The following is a 22,423-nucleotide window of genomic DNA, read 5'->3' as shown; positions in this document are numbered from 1 at the left end:
AGCATGTTAAAGAAAAAAAAAAGTAGTAAAATAAATTTAACTGTAAACAATTTTTTATTGAGAAACAAATAGCACAATACAGACGTGTCAATAAACAGTATGCAATATAAATCAAGTGAATAATATCCTCATGGTGGTCCTCCAGCAACCAAGGAGTGCAGTTCCCAACTTTTTTTTTTTAATCTTCTTTACATTTCTTTCCACCCCTCCCCACCTTCAGATACCTTATTCACATCCAATTGCGATACCCCTATCCCTTAAGCAAGCTTAGGTCAAGGAATCAGGCAGCCAATACCATATATGAGGGGAAATGGGACTTGATATATCGCCTTTCTGCGGTATTTTGCAACTACATTCAAAGCGGTTTACATATATACAGGTACTTATTTTGTACCTGGGGCAATGGAGGGTTACGTGACTTGCCCAGTCACAAGGAGCTGCAGTGGGATTCGAACCCAGTTCCCCAGGATCAAAGTCCGCTGCACTAACTACTAGGCTATTCCTCCAGCCCTCTCAATGATCCAATGGTCTGCCCCCTCTCCTCCTGCATACATCCAATTGGACCCAAATAATCCTCCCTCCTTGATTAATAGCCCTGCACTTTTATTGTTAATTTGGTAAGTGGACAGACGATTGCTACCTCCTACAATATGCTGAAAACAGACCTAATGGATTAACCCTTTATCAATGTTCTCATCTTCAAACCCAACTCCCCCCTTCCCTCCTCCCCCCACCCTAAACCCCCCTCCCTTCAAGGGAACTTGTCTCAGCCACTTACGAGGTCTCCCCCCTTAATCCCCAATATAATTCCTCTCGTCAATACTCCAATTCGCTCCTATGCATTCATCCCAGCTCATTCAAAACCTGACTCCGTGCCCTCGGTGAAATTCTATTCAAATATGCCCCCCCCAAACCCTAATGAATCGTTGCCTTCTTGCAGTGTGGCGAGCTTCACGTGACTCCCATAGCATAAGCTCATGCATCCTATTCCTCCAATACCAATATGAAGGAGCCCTATCTGAAACCCAATGAATATACATTTTTTCCCCAAGATACAGGACTTGCTAAGAAAGATTTTTTTCTTCCTGAGACCCCCTTTCTCATACTCCCACCGAACTAAACATCACCCATTCAAAGGACAGATCAACCCTATGCCCCAAAGCCCATGACAGAAAGCGGGAAAGAGCCTACCAGAATACCTGGATGTCCCTACACTGCCAAACACCATGAGCAAATGAAGCATCTCCCAATGCACACTTCGGGCAAGCATTCCTTCCCACTATTCATAAGTACATAAGTACATAAGTACATAAGTAGTGCCATACTGGGAAAGACCAAAGGTCCATCTAGCCCAGCATCCTGTCACCGACAGTGGCCAATCCAGGTCAAGGGCACCTGGCACGCTCCCTAAACGTAAAAACATTCCAGACAAGATTATACCTAAAAATGAGGAATTTTTCCAGTCCATTTAATAGCGGTCTATGGACTTGTCCTTTAGGAATCTATCTAACCCCTTTTTAAACTCCGTCAAGCTAACCGCCCGTACCACGTTCTCCGGCAATGAATTCCAGAGTCTAATTACACGTTGGGTGAAGAAAAATTTTCTCCGATTCGTTTTAAATTTACCACACTGTAGCTTCAACTCATGCCCTCTAGTCCTAGTATTTTTGGATAGCGTGAACAGTCGCTTCACATCCACCCGATCCATTCCACTCATTATTTTATACACTTCTATCATATCTCCCCTCAGCCGTCTCTTCTCTTAGCTAAGAAATAGGCCCTGTGTATAGTCCTAAAGTGGCATTTCTGCAACTCAGCACTGTGCACTACCCTTAAGCACTGCCAATATCCTCCCCTCTGTTATTCTCCCTCCCACCTCCTTGCTCCAACGTTCAGACACCTCCTTAACATCCCGAAGAGAGCTGTAGTCCCCTATCGCCTTATGGAACCACGACACGGAGACTTGCCCTGCTGCATCCCTGGCCAAAAACTCTTTAATCTGCTCCCCGAAATCCAATGATAGACTCGTTTTAGGAAGTCCACTGATGTAATGGGATAACTGACAATATGCCAGCATCGTCAGTGGTCCTCCGGCACAACGCCTCTCAAACTCTAGGTATGGCAATATAGTTCCATCCACTTGTATGGAGTTCTCCAAAAGTGTCACTCCCTGCCTCTTCCCGGGGGGAACTCTACATTTTCAATTATGGATAGTAATACACTACTTTCTGGATTCTGCCCCCAAAACTGCAATATTTTGCTCCACAGGGACCGCATAGGCTTTAAATGAACACTATCTTTTAGCTGTACCGGAATATCACTTGGTTTAGCATGCAACAGATAATTTATAGTTCAGGGGCTAAAATACGCTTTTTCCCATATTACATCTGTGTATGCTGTCGTGCCTAGGATCCAGTCTCGTAGGTGCCGCAACAAACTTGCTTGATTATAATCCCGCATTACAGGTATGCCCAACCCCCCTTTCGCCTGAACTCCACAAACATGGCTCCATTTCATTTTTGGCTTTTCCCCTGCCCAACAAAATCGTGCTACCTGCCTCAAGTGCCTTCAGATCTTTTTTTTTAATAATCTAATTGGTAAAGACTGTAACATATACAGCCATTTCGGAAATACAATCATGCGGTATAAATGCACCCAACCCATGAAAGACAGTGGCAAGTGGACAGTTGTGCCTGAGTTTCTCTTAACACCTGAAAGACATTATAAATATATAATTGAGCTAGGTTGATCGGCAGCTGAATACCCAAATATTTAAATGCTCCTTTCGCCCAACGCAGAGGAAAGTGATCCCATCCCTCTCTCTGAACACCCTCGCTTGCTAGGGCTTCTGATTTCTCCAGGTTCAATTTGAATCGCGAGAAGGCTCCGTACTCAGTTAAACTTTCCATGAGGTACCCCCAAGGAACTCTGCGGGTCCTTTATTAACACCAACAGGTCATCCGCAAAAGCTTCTGTTTTAAACACCTTATCTCGGATTTGCACTCCCTTTATGTCCGCGTTACTGCTTATTTCCCTTATTAGTGGGTCAAGTGTTAAAACAAATAAGAGCGTAGAAAGAGGGCAACCCTGTCGAGTACCCCTACCGATGGGAAACCACTCCGAAAACATACCATTTACACTTACTCTCGCCTTAGGATCAGTATATAAAGTTCTAATCGCCTGCACAAAGAACCCTGTCATACCGTAGGCTTTAAGTGTCTCAAATAGAAATCCCCAATCCAATCTGTCAAAAGCCTTTTCTGCGTCAAAGCTAATTAACATTGCTTGCATACTGTCCGTTTGCGTCCGTTCTAAGGCTACTAGTATCCTCCTCATGTTCTTTGCTATTTCCCTGTCTCTAACGAATCCCACCTGAGATTCCTCTATCAGCGAGGGGAGAAATTTAGCCAATTGATTTGCCAATATCTTGGCCAAGAATTTTGTTTCCGAATTCAACAATGAAATGGGGCGGTACGATTCTGGGCGCTGTGCCGGTTTGTCTGGCTTCGATATTACCGTTATATGTGCTTGATTTAAGTGTGCCGGCACGTGTCCACGCTGAATGGTTATGTTAAATACCTCAGCCATCACTGGACTCACTTTGGACCACAACAGCTTATATAATTCATTACACATGCCATCGGGTCCCGGCGTCTTGCCCAAGGGACTCTGCTTTAGCACCCATTCCACTTCGTCAGCCATAATATGTGCATTCAATACCTGCCTTCCGTCAATTTAGACAAATCTATGCTTGCAAGGTATGTTTCACTAGGTGTTATAATCTCTTCTTGCGGCGTACATAATTCCTCAAAAAAATTTTTAAAATTCGTGAAATTTTACAGTCAGTATGGGCTAACTCCCCTTATTTGTCAAAGTGAGTATTTTGCGAGAACCCACCCTCCTGTTTATTAGCCTTGCCATAAACCTCCCTCCCTTATTAGCAAATTTATATAATTGGTATTTACAGTATGCCAAAGACTTCTGTGCTTTTTGGTGTAATAGTTCATTAAGGGCCTGTTGCGCCTCTAGCAGTTGAACCCGAATTCCCTGCAGGTGCTCCCTACTATATTGTCATCTCAGTATGGTCACTCGCTTTTCCAGCCTGAGTACTTCCTTTTGCCTCACCTTCTTTTTGAAACTAGTATAGGCTATAATCTCTCCTCTTAGTACCGCTTTTAGCAGCTTCCCAGAATAAAACCAGGTCCTCCCGGTGAGCTACATTATTGGCTTTAAAATCTTTCCAGCTATTTGTTACATACGATAAAAACTGACTATCGCGATAAAGATATGTTGGGAATCGCCACGAATATTCTCCCCGAATCCCCCCCCCCCCCCCTCCAATCGCATCCTCACTGCCACCTAAGCATGATCTGACACCGCTATGGGTCCTATTTTAGTAACTTACAACTGGGTTAGCAGCTCTCTAGCCATCAGTATATAGTCAATACGAGATAACGTGGAGTATGCCCTAGAAATACGTGTATAATCTCGTTCTAGTGGGTTAAGGGTTCTCCACACATCCAGGGCCTCCTCAATGCCCCTCCGGGTTCTAGCCAGCTCTCTTCCCGTTGGCTTAGATCTATCCAACTTGGGGTCCATAACTTCATTCAGGTCTCCCCCCAATACAACGGGCCTCTCCCCAATGCCCTGTATTCTACAGAGAATTTGTTTGTAAAACTGCTGCTCAAACATTCAGGGCATAAATGTTGCATAAGAGCATTGGCTGTCTGTCCAATTCCACTGATGCCAGAACATACCGCCCCTTACTATCCCTGACTATTTTATTGACTACCACATGTATTCCTTTCCTGATCAAGGTTATCACTCCTCCTTTCCAGCCCATAGCTGGAGACTCAAAAAATTTCTTCCACCCACCAGCGCTTCAATTTTTTGTGTTCCCCTTGTGTTAAGTGTGTCTCTTGTAGGAAGGCAACTGAGGCTTTCTGATCATTAAGGACTTTTAATATCTTCTGTCTCTTAATTGGCGCGTGTATACCCCCCACATTCCAGGTTACAATTTGTAGCATTGTCATACCTCCCTTATTCTGCCAGCAGTAGTCTCAAGCTTTATATCAACCTTCATACCCGGGAGGCGTCCCAGCCACCCACCCCCCCGATCCATTCTTCCACACTACTAGCTCCCCCCCCCCCCCCGATTCCTTTGGCAATCCCTTTGCCACTCAGGGTCCCCCAACATTCATGCAACCCTTGTTGATCCACTCATGACTCTACCCCCCCCACCCCACCTCCCTCCTCTCCATCCCTTCCCCATACCCCTCCCCATATACATTACCCTTCTCCTGCCCTCTGGCATTTGGACCCCCACTTTCAGGGATTATGGCATCCATATGTGATAAGGTCACAGTCCCTCTCACTGTCCTTCCTATGTAGAATCTTCTCAAGTCCTAATCGTCTGCCCCAGGGTTGGCACCCTGGTTTAATACTGACTAACAAATCGTCCAAAGACAACACAGTATATCTTGCTGCTTGCAGCATTCTGAATATCTTGAGCTTCCTTCGTCAGGCCCCGCTTTTCCAAGTCGTGTCAGCTTCCTCTTTTATTTCGGTCCACTTGTATGAGTGTACCAGTCACCCACTGTCTTGTCCTCGCTCGCTGCACGAATCCCTCGTTAATTTCTCCACATAATCCTTTGCTTCCTGGACTTTGTCAAAATATCTTGTCAGTTATTAATCACCTTCAGCCTCAACAGGTACAAGAGAGAATTTATATTTCATTCCAGTTTCGAGCACAATGGCACAAAATCTTCTCGCTGCTACTTTTGATGAATAATCTTGAAAACATAAGATTTTGGCTCCTTGATATTCCAATTGCTTCCCTGCTCTCAGGCTCTGCAAGATTTCCATTTTATGGACATAATTCAAGACCTTCAAGATTACCACTCTAGGCTGTTTCGTGTTTTCTCTTCTAGGGCCCAGCCGATGAGCCCTCTCTATCTTTAGCCTCTCCGCTAGGCCCTGGTTCAACAACGCCCCTGGCAGCCATTGTTCCAGGAAATGGCAAAGATTTCTCTCCGGTAAACTCTCGGAGAGCCCCACAAGCCGAAGATTGTTTCTCCGCGAGCGGTTCTCCAGGTCTTCCACCTTAATTTCGAGCTCCACCAGCCGGGCAGCCATCCTGGGTTGTTCCTCCACCACCTTACTGATCTCCTCCTCCGCTTGCCCCATCCACTGTTGTACCTCAGAGGTCCGTCACCAAAGCTGCCTGTCTTTCCTCCATACCGTCCAGTTTGTCCAGTATTAATTGTAACTTCTTCCCCACCGTTTGCTCTACCGCCGCCTTAACTTCTTCAGTTATTTCGGCAGCCCACATCGAGCTGGGTGTGGGGGAAGTTGGCGCTCCTTTATCCGCCATCTTGTCTCTCCTGTTCGCGCTCTATCTTTAGGCTCCTTCCTTATTGATTTCGCGGCCATCAGGCGCTTCACTTCCTTTCAGATGTGTTTTAGGTGCTTTTAGATCTCTATTTTATTCCTAATTCTCATCGGAGGGACGCTGATATCGAGAACAAGGATTTCAGATGCCCCACAGCAGCTACTGCTCTCGTTCTCGCTACTCCATTCCCCAACCGGAAGTAGTAAAATAAATTTAGAAAGCAATGGAAAACATCAAAAGCAAATGCATTTAAAACGGCGTATTTCACAGAAAACTATAAAAACAGAACATCAAACTATGAAGGAACAGCTATTTCCTAGCTCCTTACTATGCAATTTGGCTCCCTGAGCTTGAGTCACGCAATGTAGGAACTTCAAGTCTTGAAGTCCTAAGTCTCACATGCCTTCTGGGACAGCAATCCAGATATTGCATTTACACAGAAAGGCGGTTGGTAGATATCTGGATTACCAACCCCCTTTTTTGAAAATGCATTCCTGATGTTCCTGAGCATGCCCCTCATGGACCTTTTAACCCAAGATTCTCAGTGCTCTGTGCACTTTCAAGCCCTCTGAACCCAAGGTGTCGTCATTTATGGGATACCACTGTTTAACATGGATTGCTTAATGACTTTTGAACTGTTGGCATTTGCTTCTTGGGAATGCCTTGGGACATCTCATCTTTAATGACTGACTTTCTATTTACTCTATCCCTCGATTTTGGGAATTTTGTGGCATTTCTGCACTATGCTTCCATTTGCTAGCTGTGATGTAATTGGCTGGTGACACTTGGCAGCTGCTGGTTTGAGCTAACTCCCCAGAAATGCCATCTTCTCACTGGGCGCTGTGGTTAGGACACCTTAATATCTATGGCTTCACATAAGACTCTGGTCATCTCTGATCTGGTGTCCAATTCTGGTCTTCAGGTGTGCTGTTTAACTGAAGTCTGGCATCTTGGCTGTGAATTTTCTTCCTCTTTCATTGCAACTGAAATGGGAGAAGTGAAGGGAAAGTTGCAGCAATACTGCCAAAGGGTTAGAGTGGAAAAAAATGTGTGCCTTTTTGGGGATGAAATGAAGACTGGCAACAGAGTGGATACCCCCGAGGAAATGGATAGTATGAGAAGTAATCTACAAAACTTAGGTTAGGCTAATGCTTGGCATTTAAGCTTTAATGTGAAGAAATACATGGTGATGCATATGGGGTGCAGAAATCCAAAGCAGCTGTATGCGATAGCCTAGGAAAGAGACCTTGAGGTGATAGTGTCCCAGGATCTCAAGGTGGCAAAACGGGACAAACAGCAACAGCCAAGGACAGAAGGATGCTTGGCTGCATAGAGGAGCATAGCCAGCAAACATATATAGTAACAGTAAATGTCAGCAGATAAGACCTGCATGGTCCATCCAGACAGCCCAACAAGGTGGCCAGAGTTGAAGCTGGCACTCTGCTCAGGTTCCACTTCTTCATAAATCACTGTCTCTCCCTGTCAATTTTGGGGCACAGACTGGTCTTGCTTCCCAACTACTGGAGCTGTTGAAGCAAACTCTAGCCTTGATTCGATATGGTTTTGCCATTTACGGGACCCAGATAGTAGAAATCTTCCCGACATTGATCTTAGATTTCCAACCGCCGAAGCTGCCAAACTCACTTTAGTTATGAGGTCATTTAAGTTTTGCATTAATTGGTGATATTCTCTACTTAGACATTATTCCCTTGGAATTATATCCATGGCAAAAAAACTTAATGATCACAAATTAAGCTTGAAATTTCTCAACAGGTGAGGCTATCTGGTTTACAAAGCATGGTCTTCTGCCTGCTGCTTTTCCCTCTAGTGAGGAAGCACCTTTATTGCTCCCTGACTCATAAGATTCTATTTCTCTGAGGCCTCAAATTAAGTCATTAGGTTATTTTTCACAGCCCTTCATAAAATCAGATTGGTTAAAACTTGACTTGGTACTCAAGATCTTAAGCCACTGCTTCACTCTTGTGATCTGTAGATTCAATTACTGTAACATGATGTAATATTCTTCCGTTGATCTCGCTCAAGTAACCTTAATTTAGAGCACAAATGTAAAGCTGTTAATGGGCACTAGGAGATCTGACCATCTCTCTCTAATACTGGCTAGCCAACACTGGCTTCCAGTTGCCTTTTTACATCAATTATAAAGTGCAAATTCTTACCCACCATGCTTTGCATGCACATAAACCAGCACAATTAGTGGCCTGTCTTCTTTACCGACTCCTTCATAGATCCTCTGCTCTCTGCAGGCCTCGCTTTTTGTCACCTCTTCACATTCTTATATTTATTTGGAGCTTTTCTTGCTGTTTTTCATTTGTATATTTAGCTCCTGTTCTCTGGAATGCCCGTTCACATTTTGTGGCAAGAATTGTTTTAGTAAATGTAAAACATGGTTTTTCTAACAAGCATTTGAGCTGTGTTCTTAGAGGCAAAGGGCTGACATGGGATCCTGCTTGTTGTACATTTTGCTCTTTTCTGCATGCTCTGATGAGCTCTGGCTGAAAGGGCAGGCAAGCAAAGTTTTCAAATAAAGACCATGACTTCCAAGAGATACGGCTTATTTTCCCCACTGAAAGATGTTTGTTTCCAACACATCAGTGCCATTCAGCTATAAAGACCTATCATGTTATCCCTTTCTCTCCTCTAGGATACAGTCTTTCAGTCTAATCTCACATGCAATTTTGTGAAGGTCCCACACTTATTTTGTGGCTTCTCTGAATGGCCTCTATCAAAATTCTTTGAGACATGACTTTCAGAACTGTGCACTGTATACCAAGTGAGGCACTGCCAATGAAACATGCAGAATGTTAAAAACCTTTTTTCAACTGGTTATACCTCCCCCTATGCACTCCAGCATAAGGAGAAGCAGAAGGAGTGTACAGAAGCAGGAGGTGCTTCTTAGTGCATGCACTATACTTAACCATTACACAATCATTCCATCTCCCCAAGATTCTAAAATACTTGTCAGCATTTTTTTTTTTATTTACTCGCTCGTGCTTTTTACTTATCATGCCCACCTCCTACTCTATTCCAATTCACTGGGGCAAGAGACCTACCCCACACCTCCAAAGACAACCACACCCACGTACCTAGATAAGGTACCTCTCTCCCATATTTACTTTTTAATTCCACTTCCCCACCAAAAACAAACCTAGGCCTCCTTAACTGAACTATGCTTTATATTTAATATTTATTTAGTATTGAATATATCTCAGAAAATAAGAAATACAGAAATTGGTAATAACTAACACAAAGAATATCAATATGTGTCAAATATATTGACTACAATAAGAAAAAGATATACATTCTTCAACCAAAATATCAGGTAATTTAGATCCAAAATCAGGAAAACGTATAACAAATAAAAAACCACCTAGATTATTGCAACTGATAAGGCTCTCCCCAGCCTATTACTACAGTGCGCAAATGTGACTTATACAGTGATATTTATCTCTTCTTTAGCCACAAGAAATTCCTCCAATTGCTTAGGATCAAAAAATTGAAACTGTTTAGCTTAAAATAATACAAAACAAACAGGGAAACAAGTACAAAATTGGCACCCAAGGCCAAAATCCTTGGTTGAAAGGCCAAAAAGGCCTTATGCCTTTTCTGTGTTTCTCTAGAGAGATCAGGATCTAACTTTAGAACCGAAATGTCTAAATGAAAGCCTCAATACGGCATTGTGATCCATCTCCAAAGCAAAGGATACTACCATAGTAGTTCTCTGTGTAATCGCTTCCAGTGAAGATTCCAAAAAGGATGTTAGGTTCATACCATCTCCAACTTGGATTTGAAAATTCTCACCAACAGATTTTTTTGAAATCAGTAAATACTGAGCTTGAGTTATTGGAGGCAGTCAACAGAGATTCCCAAAATCTCAATCAAATATTTAACCATATCTATAGGCACGATTAGAAGTGACCTAGGAAAATTGGTTAGTCTCAAATTAAGCCTCCTAACTTAATTTTCCAAATATTCCAATCGATGACTAGTGAAATTCTTATCCTTGAAACTGTTCCCAATGATTCCAGAGTCTGAATTTTTGATTCTAGAAGTTTTACTTCAGTGGACTGTTAAGCAGTCACCTGTGCTTGAAGAAGCTTCAGACAAAACCTTTATATCACTAGTATTTTTAAAAGTCAAAGACTGTAAAGAGGAGTGCATATCAAATGTTAAGTTCCAAAGTGACTCCATTGTCACAATGGCAGGTTTCTTAAAAGCCCCTGAAAGTGTACCAGGAGAGGGCATATTGAAAGTCTGGCCTAGAGTACTCACTATCCGATGAGGCAAAACTTGTGCAGCACTTTGAAATTCTTCTGAACCAGACACCAAACTCTCCCTCGCTGTGGGTAAATTCCTTCCCTGCTCACTCGGTACCTCAACTTGAAAGGATCCAAGGGCAGGACTTTCCAAAACTGCATTTTCTCCTGGTTGTGGGGGAGCTATTTATTTTTGTAAGAAAATTAAGACTGATTTTCCTTATCTGTTTGTTATGCTGTATTTTAGATTGTATTACTTTAGTTCTGTTTATAAATTGCACTGGACCCGTTGATATTGATAATTTCCTAAAAGAAAAATCCATAAACCATTAAAAGATGGACTTGGGAAAATCCACTGCTTATTTCTTGGATAAGCAACATAAAATCTGTTTTGCTGTACTGGGATCTTGCCAGGTATGTGTGACCTAGATTGGCCACTGTTGGAATCAGCATACTGGGCTTGATGGACCTTCGGTCTTGTCCCAGTATGGCAACGCATATGTTCTCACTGCACAATTACCATTCAAATCTTAAAAATCACAGAACACTTAGTCCTACTTGGATAAATCTAATGCATTACTATCACCACCAGACTGGCTTCAGGAAAGCACACAGCACTGAATCTGCTCTACTTGGACTTACCACTACCCATTCTTCATTATCTTGATGAAGACAAAAATATTCTTCTCCTTAGAAACATAGAAACATGATGGCAGATAAAGGTCAAATGGCCCATCCAGTCTGCCCATTCTCTGTAACCACTAACTCTTCCTTTTCCTAAGGGATCCCACATGCCTGTCCCATGCTTTCTTAGTCGACCCAGTTACAGCTATTGTTCAGATAAGTGCCGTTAGTTAAATGGTTTCTAAATATAGAACATATATGGCAGAGGTTTACTGAATTAAGCCCTTTAAATACAGGAGATTTTTTTGACTTGTGAGGAGCTGGAATGTTTCCACATTGAGAAGGGTTCCTTCAAGAGTGGATATTCAGCAGCCAAGCATTCACTGTTCTAAATGTCGAGCATCTGAAGTCTTTTTCCTCCTTAAATATTTAATATAGTACAAGAGAGGCGTACTTGCTCAGGTATGATTTAAACTGAGGTTTAATAGCAAGTACTATTAGCAGTTTGACTTCCACATAACAGATTACTGCAATAGCCTCCTCCAGTGAACAAAACTTGCAGAAATCAGATGCCTTCAATTAATGTAGAACACAGCAATAAACCTGGAGCAAAAAAAGTTGACCATATTACCCTACACCATCGAGAGGAACCTATTATCCTCCAATTCACCTCAACATTCTTGTTTTGGTCCATAAAATTCATTATACAGGTATCCCACTCTCTCTACACTTAATCTCTTATGCCACTTTTAGAACACATACAGTGGGGGAAATAAGTATTTGATCCCTTGCTGATTTTGTAAGTTTGCCCACTGACAAAGACATGAGCAGCCCATAATTGAAGGGTAGGTTATTGGTAACAGTGAGAGATAGCACATCACAAATTAAATCCGGAAAATCACATTGTGGAAAGTATATGAATTTATTTGCATTCTGCAGAGGGAAATAAGTATTTGATCCCCCACCAACCAGTAAGAGATCTGGCCCCTACAGACCAGGTAGATGCTCCAAATCAACTCGTTACCTGCATGACAGACAGCTGTCGGCAATGGTCACCTGTATGAAAGACACCTGTCCACAGACTCAGTGAATCAGTCAGACTCTAACCTCTACAAAATGGCCAAGAGCAAGGAGCTGTCTAAGGATGTCAGGGACAAGATCATACACCTGCACAAGGCTGGAATGGGCTACAAAACCATCAGTAAGACGCTGGGCGAGAAGGAGACAACTGTTGGTGCCATAGTAAGAAAATGGAAGAAGTACAAAATGACTGTCAATCGACAAAGATCTGGGGCTCCACGCAAAATCTCACCTCGTGGGGTATCCTTGATCATGAGGAAGGTTAGAAATCAGCCTACAACTACAAGGGGGGGAACTTGTCAATGATCTCAAGGCAGCTGGGACCACTGTCACCACGAAAAACATTGGTAACACATTACGACATAACGGATTGCAATCCTGCAGTGCCCGCAAGGTCCCCCTGCTCCGGAAGGCACATGTGACGGCCCGTCTGAAGTTTGCCAGTGAACACCTGGATGATGCCGAGAGTGATTGGGAGAAGGTGCTGTGGTCAGATGAGACAAAAATTGAGCTCTTTGGCATGAACTCAACTCGCCGTGTTTGGAGGAAGAGAAATGCTGCCTATGACCCAAAGAACACCGTCCCCACTGTCAAGCATGGAGGTGGAAATGTTATGTTTTGGGGGTGTTTCTCTGCTAAGGGCACAGGACTACTTCACCGCATCAATGGGAGAATGGATGGGGCCATGTACCGTACAATTCTGAGTGACAACCTCCTTCCCTCCGCCAGGGCCTTAAAAATGGGTCGTGGCTGGGTCTTCCAGCATGACAATGACCCAAAACATACAGCCAAGGCAACAAAGGAGTGGCTCAGGAAGAAGCACATTAGGGTCATGGAGTGGCCTAGCCAGTCACCAGACCTTAATCCCATTGAAAACTTATGGAGGGAGCTGAAGCTGCGAGTTGCCAAGCGACAGCCCAGAACTCTTAATGATTTAGAGATGATCTGCAAAGAGGAGTGGACCAAAATTCCTCCTGACATGTGTGCAAACCTCATCATCAACTACAGAAGACGTCTGACCGCTGTGCTTGCCAACAAGGGTTTTGCCACCAAGTATTAGGTCTTGTTTGCCAGAGGGATCAAATACTTATTTCCCTCTGCAGAATGCAAATAAATTCATATACTTTCCACAATGTGATTTTCCGGATTTAATTTGTGATGTGCTATCTCTCACTGTTACCAATAACCTACCCTTCAATTATGGGCTGCTCATGTCTTTGTCAGTGGGCAAACTTACAAAATCAGCAAGGGATCAAATACTTATTTCCCCCACTGTATCTTCTCAGTCTTGCTCACTGATTATATCATTCTATTAAATCTGCTTCAATTCAATATGATACAAAGCTTTTAGTATCGCTGGACCAACGTCCTTCTTCAACTGTCTAGAAACATCCCATTTAACTTTTTGTTCTGCTCTTAAAACTATTTCATGAAGCTTTTGGTCTCTAGTTTTTAATTGTTGTTTCCCCTTCAGCTGCTGAAACCGATAGATACTGAGGCCCACTTGCACAAAGGTCCCTATAAAGAATCAGTCTATTTCCACCTCGGTAAAAATTATTGATTTGGAAATACAGAAGGAGCCTCAAGGCAAATCGCATGCAAATAAGCTGCTTGCTGCTTTTGCAAACATGCTTATTTGCATGCGATAGGGGGGAAGCCAGTTGGTCAGCCAAGCATGTGTAGAGCAGCTAATCGCTAAGCATGGATGTTCTGCGCATGCAACAGATGGCTTTCATACATACAAACAAGCTGCATATATAAAAGCAGTACAGGTAGCCTTTTTTTTTTTTGTTTGTTTTTGCAAGCACAAGCATAGAGTTCCAGAGGAAACAGTTCATTGCCAGAGCCAAAAATCTGTAAAACAAATGAAATTGCCAAGAAAGTTCACTCCATCACCTGTTCTTATAAACAAACAATAAAAGCAGAGGGTTAACAATCATTACACCCACCAGAGAAAGCTCACTTTGCATCCAAACCAAAGTTTCAGCGTGCTTGTCTGGATGTCTCAACGCCACCTGAAATTAAATATGACCAAAACCGAGCTTCTCGTTTCCCCCCCCCCAAACCCACCTCCCCGCTCCCCCCGTTTTCTATTTCTGTTGATGGCTCTCTCATTCTCCCTGTCTCCTCAGCTCGAAACCTTGGGGTCATCTTTGACTCTTCTCTCTCCTTCTCTGCTCATATCCAGCAGATTGCCAAGACCTGTCGTTTCTTTCTTTACAACATCCATAAAATCCGCCCCTTTCTTTCCGAGCACTCTACCAAAACCCTCATCCACACCCTTGTCACCTCTCGTTTAGACTACTGCAATCTGCTTCTTGATGGCCTCCCACTTAGTCACCTCTCCCCTCTCCAGTCGGTTCAAAACTCTGCTGCCCGTCTCGTCTTCCGCCAGGGTCGCTTTACTCATACTACCCCTTCTCCTCAAGTCCCTTCACTGGCTCCCTATCCGTTTTCGCATCCTGTTCAAACTTCTTCTACTAACCTATAAATGTACTCACTCTGCTGCTCCCCAGTATCTCTCCACACTCGTCCTTCCCTACACCCCTTCCCGTGCACGCCGCTCCATGGATAAATCCTTCTTATCTGTTCCCTTCTCCACTACTGCCAACTCCAGACTTTGCGCCTTCTGTCTCGCTGCACCCTACGCCTGGAATAAACTTCCTGAGCCCCTAAGTCTTGCCCCATCCTTGGCCACCTTTAAATCTAGACTGAAAGCCCACCTCTTTAACATTGCTTTTGACTCGTAACCACTTGCCTCCACCTACCCTCCTCTCTTCCTTCCCGTTCACATTAATTGATTTGCTTACTTTATTTTTTTTTTTGTCTATTAGATTGTAAGCTCTTTGAGCAGGGACTGTCTTTCTTCTATGTTTGCGCAGCGCTGCGTACGCCTTGTAGCGCTATAGAAATGCCAAATAGTAGTAGTAGTAGCTAGTGTTGCCTGACGACACTTGAAGAGGAGGGCTTTCCTAATTGCTTAAGAGGTAAGGGAAGAGTGAGCCAAGAGTTAATAAAGGGAACTTCTTATAAGAGGCAGAGCCGAGCAAGAGAGAGAGGCGGGCTCACAGCAGATCACGGGGGGGGGGGGGGGGGGGGGGGGGGAGGAGGAAAAGAGGTGGGGGGCTGTCAGCCGCCGGCTCCCTGATCTGCAGGGGAATCCCTGATGCTTGCTGCTTGTTCTCTCACGTTTCCTTTGCCGTGATATTTTGTTGTGTGAAGCTCACTCAAGTTTGGGGAGGTTTTCTTTTTTTTTGTGCGCAGTTTATGGTGCTGTAGGTGGCTGACTCACAGTGGCAAAGAGGACCCCTAAAACCATAAAGAAATGTAGGGGCTGCTTTTGTGCATCACTCGGAAAACAGCTGTGCATCCCTTTGCATACACACTTGTATAGCAATTAGCTCATTATAATAAGTTTGCATACAATTTTCATTAGCTGTTACCGTGACAGGAAAAGAGCTCAAAGAACCCTTATGTGCATTTCTTGCTGTACTCCTTGCTTGCTAAACCAACTAGGCATAAAAACCACATTGCTGACTTGTTAGGTTTTGTGCATCTGGGTCTGATAAGAGATTCTAATACAACAAAAACTGAAAAACAGCCAAACACAAACTCAAAGGGTCGTGTAAAAAAAGGAATGCACTGCAATAGCTAACCAGTGGGAAATACCCTCAGAAACCAAGGTATCTACCAAGGTCTGATAAGAGATTACCTATTTCTTTCATCATGCTATTACTGTACTACCTAAATATTCTTTCCCCGTCTCTTCCCACTCTTTACAATTAATGACTTAGTTATATAAGTACATAAGTATTGCCATACTGGGACGGACCAAAGGTCCATCAAGCCCAGCATCCTGTTTCCAACAGTGGCCAATCCAGGTCACAAATACCTGGCAAGATCCTAGTTATTTTTATGGAATGTAAATCGCTTTTAAAGATATTTTCCCTAGAGCGGTATATCAAATTTTATCAAACCTGACACCTCTACCTCTGGCTACCACATTATACTGTTTTGCTACCTGGAAAAATTAGACAAGCTGCCATCTCTCTCCTAGCAGTCACCACACATGTATTGCTTCTTCCAATTCTTTTTCCCCAAATGCATCGAGTCTGCGCTTTTTTGTACTTAACCTTAACTACTATATAGTCCAGTATTCCTCAAACTATTTTATATCAGTTTTTCTGCTATCAATTCCATATAGTATGTCCACCGTTGCAGAACTCAGATTGTTGACGACCTAGAAGGGAAAATTTGCTACTCTGCAGGCAGACAAATATGTTGAGCAAAACTGATCCCAAGAACAATACCTGAAGCACTTCACTAATCTCCTCCCTTTGTAGTGATTTTCATTTTTACTCTATTCTACTTTCTATCACTTAATCATTTCCTAAACCAACCCAACACCCTGAGACCCATACTTAGGGAGCTCAGTTTATTCAGCAGCCTATGTGGAACCATATCAAAGCCTTGCTGAAACCCAAGTAAACTAGAGAATTAGTGTTACTATCCTCAGTAGAGGAATCAGGATTTGTTTGATAATTCTTCTCTGGTAACAAAACAAAAAAAAAAAATAAAGTATGCTGCCTTGGATCCTCTGGAATATGGATGTTCACTATCTGTTTGAGTTTCAATTACATTTCCTATGATTCATGTCAGACTAACTAGCCTCTAGTTTCAAACTTCCTCTGTTCCCATTTCTATGAACAGGGACATCAGTCGCCAATTCTGAGAAATAAAACCATTCCTTACTGTACATACCCAGAAACTGGCTCTCTCAAGCCTACAGAATTAAATTGTTTATGGACTTTTCACTAAATCATCCAGCAACAAAGTTAGTCAAGGAAATATAGGAGTAGGGCAGGCTGGCACTTCCAGAACAAGGGAGACAAATGTGCAATGTATAAGTCTTTATTAAGAAACACCAAGTGACTCTACAGCTGCTGTGTTTTGGCGCCAAAGCACCTGCCTCAGGAGTCTTATGGTGTGGTAATATGTTTTCAAAATCTAGCACAAATTAAAGCAAATGCCGTTGTCCAAAGGTCAAAGGATATACTTCCAACTATCACCGGAACTACCTGCACCCTATATTTGCTTGCTTGGACACTTGGAGATGTAAGAGACCTCTACTTTCTAAAAAGAACTAACTGAACTGGTTCATAGAATATATCTCTATTCTCCTGATGGGAAATGAAACATTTACAAGAAAAATGTAGATGAGATACAGCTCCCAAAGAAATACCTGCCTGACAAAATGTAAGAAATTTCTTCCTCCAAAGTTCTCCAGATGGACACATCAGGAAATATAATACTCTGTGTCCCAAAAAGGAAACGTTCTTTATCCTATAGTAAAGCCTCAAAATCCGCCTTTATCTTTAAGACCTACAAAAAGCCAAGAGTCATTCTACCAGAAATTTCAACATCTGAAGATTCAAACAGCCCAGAAACATCCAGGCTCTTATTTTCTTCCACAGTTTTCTACTCCTTGTTTAATATAATTTCTGAACTGGAGGAATACTGGACTCTGAAATCTTCAAAGCCGTTGTCAGAAATCTTTTGAAGAGCTCCCGAGGCGCCAAAAATTTAGAGACTGGGAAGTTTAAAAACTTAGGTTCTTATTCTGATTTTCCAAATTTTCTATCTTCCTCAGTATCAAAGTTGTATCTCCAGCCTCCATAGGTTTCAGACCAGCAATTGCTAACCTCTCTCGACTTTCCTGACCCTCATCACCTTAGGATTCTAACAACAATTCATCTCTCAAAGACAATCACGCATCATCTGAAGGTAAAATTATGTATCATACCTGATCATTTTCTTTCCATTAATCATAGCAGATCAATCCATAGACTGGTGGGTTGTGTCCATTTACCGGTAGGTGGCGATAGAGAGCAATCTTTTGCCTCTCTATATGTGGTCATGTGCTACCAGGAATTCCTCAGTATAGTCGATATCAAAGCTCCATCCGCAGGAATCACCAAACAGAGAATTAAACCCACAAAGGAACACTCCGCCACCAAACCACCGCCGAAGTGGGGGGGGGGGGGGGGGGAGCACCCACTCCCGCCGACGCGGGAACTGGCATGTCCTGCTACCGCAACCGCGGGAGGAGCTGGCTTAACCCATCACTGCCAAAGCGAGAGGGAAACAAAGCTACCCTACTACCGCACAAAGCGGGAGGGAGCACTGGCATAATTTAGTTATGAATCCAACCACCATCGAAACAGGGGGAAACAAGCAGCAGCTCACTGTAACACAAAGTCGTCCCAACTCCAGGGAAATCCAAGTGGAAGAACTTGAACGCGAAATCCTCCTGAACAGGAACTGAAGTCTAAACCTGAACCTGAAATATAACAACTAGACCAAACAGTACAGATATCTGGGAGGGACTATGGATTGATCTGCTATGATTAATGGAAAGAAAATTATCAGGTATGATACATAATTTTACTTTCCTATCAAGTTTATATTTAGGATATATATATATATATATACACACACACACACAAGTCTGGAAAAAAAGTGAGCCCCTAAACATTTTAACACCACCTCAAATCTACACCGAACTAAAATTTTACATGCACAAAGTGACATCTATTTCAAACATTGTTGTGTGGTTTCATAGAAATACACCTTAACGTTACCGAGAGGTCAAGTTTTAAATGGCACCACCCACAGTTAATGTCAACCTGAACAGTTCAAATGTTTAATTCTGATGGTCAAGGTATCCCCTTTCGCACAAATATATTTAAGCAATTGATCCTGCCACTGGTTCACTACTCTGTCAATGATATTCTGATCAAAGCAGCGTCTAGGGCTCTTCAGCTTGGAGAAAAGACAACTGAGGGGAGATATGATAGAGGTCTGGAAATAAACTTCATGAGCTTATGCTATGGGAATTGCGGGATGCTAGGCACACACCTAAGAGAAGGCAAAGATTTATACCGGTATGGGGGGCCTACTTGAATAGAATATCTCCACGATCACTGAGTCAGGTTCTGAATGTGTTGGGTTAAATCTCTGAAAGCGAATGGTTTATGGAGAGCAGTCCCAAAGGTGGAAGTGAAGGAGACAGTGTCAGCTTCTGGATTGTGAGAGCCAATGCTGAAGGTGGGAGAAGGTTGGGGGGAGGGTATTTTAGGTACTGGTATGGCAGATATGGTTGAGCCAAGTTTAAAAAAAGTTGTCAATAACTAATGTTACATTGGATACAAGGAGACTCTTGGGGGAAAGTAGGTGGGGGAATTGGAGTTTTAATCAGATAGGAGTTTGGAAGTAAGTTGACCAGTTTGGGTGGAGTATAATGGGGAGTAAGACAAAGTTTGATGTCATTGTATGGAGTTTATCGGCTTCTGTGGTTGATCATATCTAATACTGCTATTAGTGTAATCCTTAAGTTTAAACATAAAATTTACTACATTGTAGCTTCATCGCATACCCCCTAGTTGTAGTATTTTTGGAAAGAGTAAATGATTCACGTCTACCCATTCCACTCCACTCATTATTTTATAGACCTAGCCACTGTGACGCCTGAGACAGGCACTTCTATTACAAATATTAATTGTAGTGTTCATACCATTTTATAACAAATAATTTTACATGAACAATTTTGCATATGTACAGTTTTTGTGGCCTTTTTGTATACTATCATTTTTCAACAATTTACTGTTGCAAGTGTCTACGCCTGTAATTTTTTTACACGTATTTTGACAATTTTTTGAGCTTAATAATCTTCCTGTTATATATTTAGGAGACGTTTTACATCCATTTGTGTTTTTACTTATTTATGTATTCCTGTTTGTTTTTCTGATACCTAGACACTGTGACCCCTGAGGCAGGCACTTGTTGCTGAAACAGATCCATGTCGGGTTCTGGAAGTTGTTATACCTCTCTGGTGGACTGTATACAGCAATTGGAGAACTATTGTTTTGATTACAATTAAAGAGCATTGCTCTTGACATTTTTCGACCTCTATGCCTCTTTTCTTCTGTTGGAAAACTGTGGTCCATCCCTAGTTTATTTGCTTGTTTTACTTCGCATAGGGTAGCTTGTTTCCTTTTTCATGGTTGTCTGATCCAACTGTAAAGTAATACACATTGGGAAGAATAAGCCATATTAGAGATACAAAATGCTAGGTTACATTTATGATTCATCACCAAAGAAAAGGATCTAGGCATCAATATGATTGACAATACGTTGAAATTGTTTACACAGTGCGTAGTGAGGGCCAAAACAAAAAAACACTGAATGAAATTATTAGGAAAGGAATAGAGAATAAAAGAATATACCATCTATATTACAATATAAAACTAATCCAAATATAAAGAGCGGGTTTATATTCCATCATTGCTCCCCTTCTCTCTCCCCCATGGTGAACCTCCTCCTCTGTCACCGCACCCCCCCCCCCAAAAAAAAGCAGACAACATCCCATTTACTCCTCCCTCCCTCAGAACAGATGAAGCCCCCCTCCCAGACTCAACAGCAGTCCCCCCCCCCCCCAGGCCTACCATACCACCCTGATGGTCTAGTGGCACAGGACAGGAGGGATGCCCACTCACTCTTGCCCATGCCATCTCCATAATGAAAATGGCTGCTGCAACTTCCAGAAGCAGTCTCCCGAGATTGCTACTGGAGGTAGTGGCAGTCATTTTGGTATTAACTTTTAAGCCACAGGTTCAAGCAGATATGTGACTCATTTTTAAAACTGTGCCAATCTTTGATATCATCTAAAGATGTTAGGACTACACTGCAAAGTTTGATTTTACCCAAGATTATTGCAATTCATTGTAACTTGGGTTGGCATCTTCTACGCTGCACTCATTGCAGATAATTTGAATTTAAGTACTCAGCTCTAGTAAGTTTTCATAAAATCCAATTTAGGAGCCTCTCCAAGTTAGGATCCTAAACTTGAGTACTAGCTTTTTGGTTACTCATTTGCAAATGGAAATCTGGCCCTACTGCTTGGTCTACTGTTTTGCTAGATCCAAACATACACTGACTTTTTTTTCATCTGAACGCAATTAAAGGAAATCAGGGACGCAAACAAACTGGGCAACACAATAATAATGGGGGATTTCAATTACCCGCATATAGACTGGGGTAATGTAACATCTGTACACGCAAGGGACATAAGATTTCTTGATGAAATCAAGGACAGCTTCATGGAACAGCTAGTTCAGGAGCCGACAAGAGAAGGAAAAATACTAGACTTAGTCCTTAGTGGTGCTCATGATCTAGTGCAGGGGGTAACGATACGAGGGCCGCTTGATAACAGTGATCATAATATGATCGGTTTTGATATTGGCATTGAAGGAAGTGAAACTAGGAAATCAAGTACGCTAGCGTTTAACTATAGAAAAGGTGATTACGACAAAATGAGAAAAATGGTGAAAAAAAGACTGAAAGGAGCAGCTCGCAGAGTAAAAAACTTGCATCAGGCGTGGATGCTGTTTAAAAACACCATCCTGGAGGTTCAGGACAAATATATTCCACGTATTAGAAAAAAGGGAAAAAAGACTAAACGTCAGCCGGCGTGGCTAAACAGTAAGATAAAGGAAATCATTAGAGCCAAAAAACAATCCTTCAGAAAGTGGAGAAGAGAACCAACTGAAAGTAACAGGATAGATCATAAGGAATGCCAAGCCAAATGCAAAGCGGAGATAAGGAGGGCAAAAAAGGACTTTGAGAAGAAATTAGCGTTGGAAGCAAAAATACATAGTAAAAACTTTTTTAGATACATTAAAAGCAGGAAACCGGCCAAAGAGTCGGTTGGGCCGCTGGACGAAAATGGTGTTAAAGGGGCGATCAAGGAGGACAAAGCCGTAGCGGAGAAATTAAATGAATTCTTTGCTTCGGTCTTCACCGAGGAGGATTTGGGGGGGACACCGGTGCCGGAAAGAATATTTGAAGCGGGGGAGTCGGAGAAACTAAACAAATTCTCTGTAACCTTGGAGGATGTAATGGGTCAGTTCAGCAAGCTGAAGAGTAGTAAATCACCGGGACCTGATGGTATTCATCCCAGAGTATTAATAGAACTAAAAAATGAACTTGCGGAGCT

General features: G+C 42.5%; 1 protein-coding gene across 1 annotated transcript in view; it reads right to left on the bottom strand.

Annotated features, from left to right (window-relative positions):
- ADNP2 (ADNP homeobox 2) overlaps nt 1-22,423 on the bottom strand; it is a 108,489-nt gene that overhangs the window by 5,569 nt on the left and 80,497 nt on the right. The gene's annotated exons all lie outside the window — the stretch shown is intronic.

This window comes from Microcaecilia unicolor, chromosome 1 (assembly GCF_901765095.1).
Source record: "Microcaecilia unicolor chromosome 1, aMicUni1.1, whole genome shotgun sequence".
Lineage (NCBI taxonomy): Eukaryota > Metazoa > Chordata > Amphibia > Gymnophiona > Siphonopidae > Microcaecilia > Microcaecilia unicolor.
Note: the sequence above shows the minus strand (reverse complement) of the source record. Positions and strands in the feature narration are given on the sequence as shown.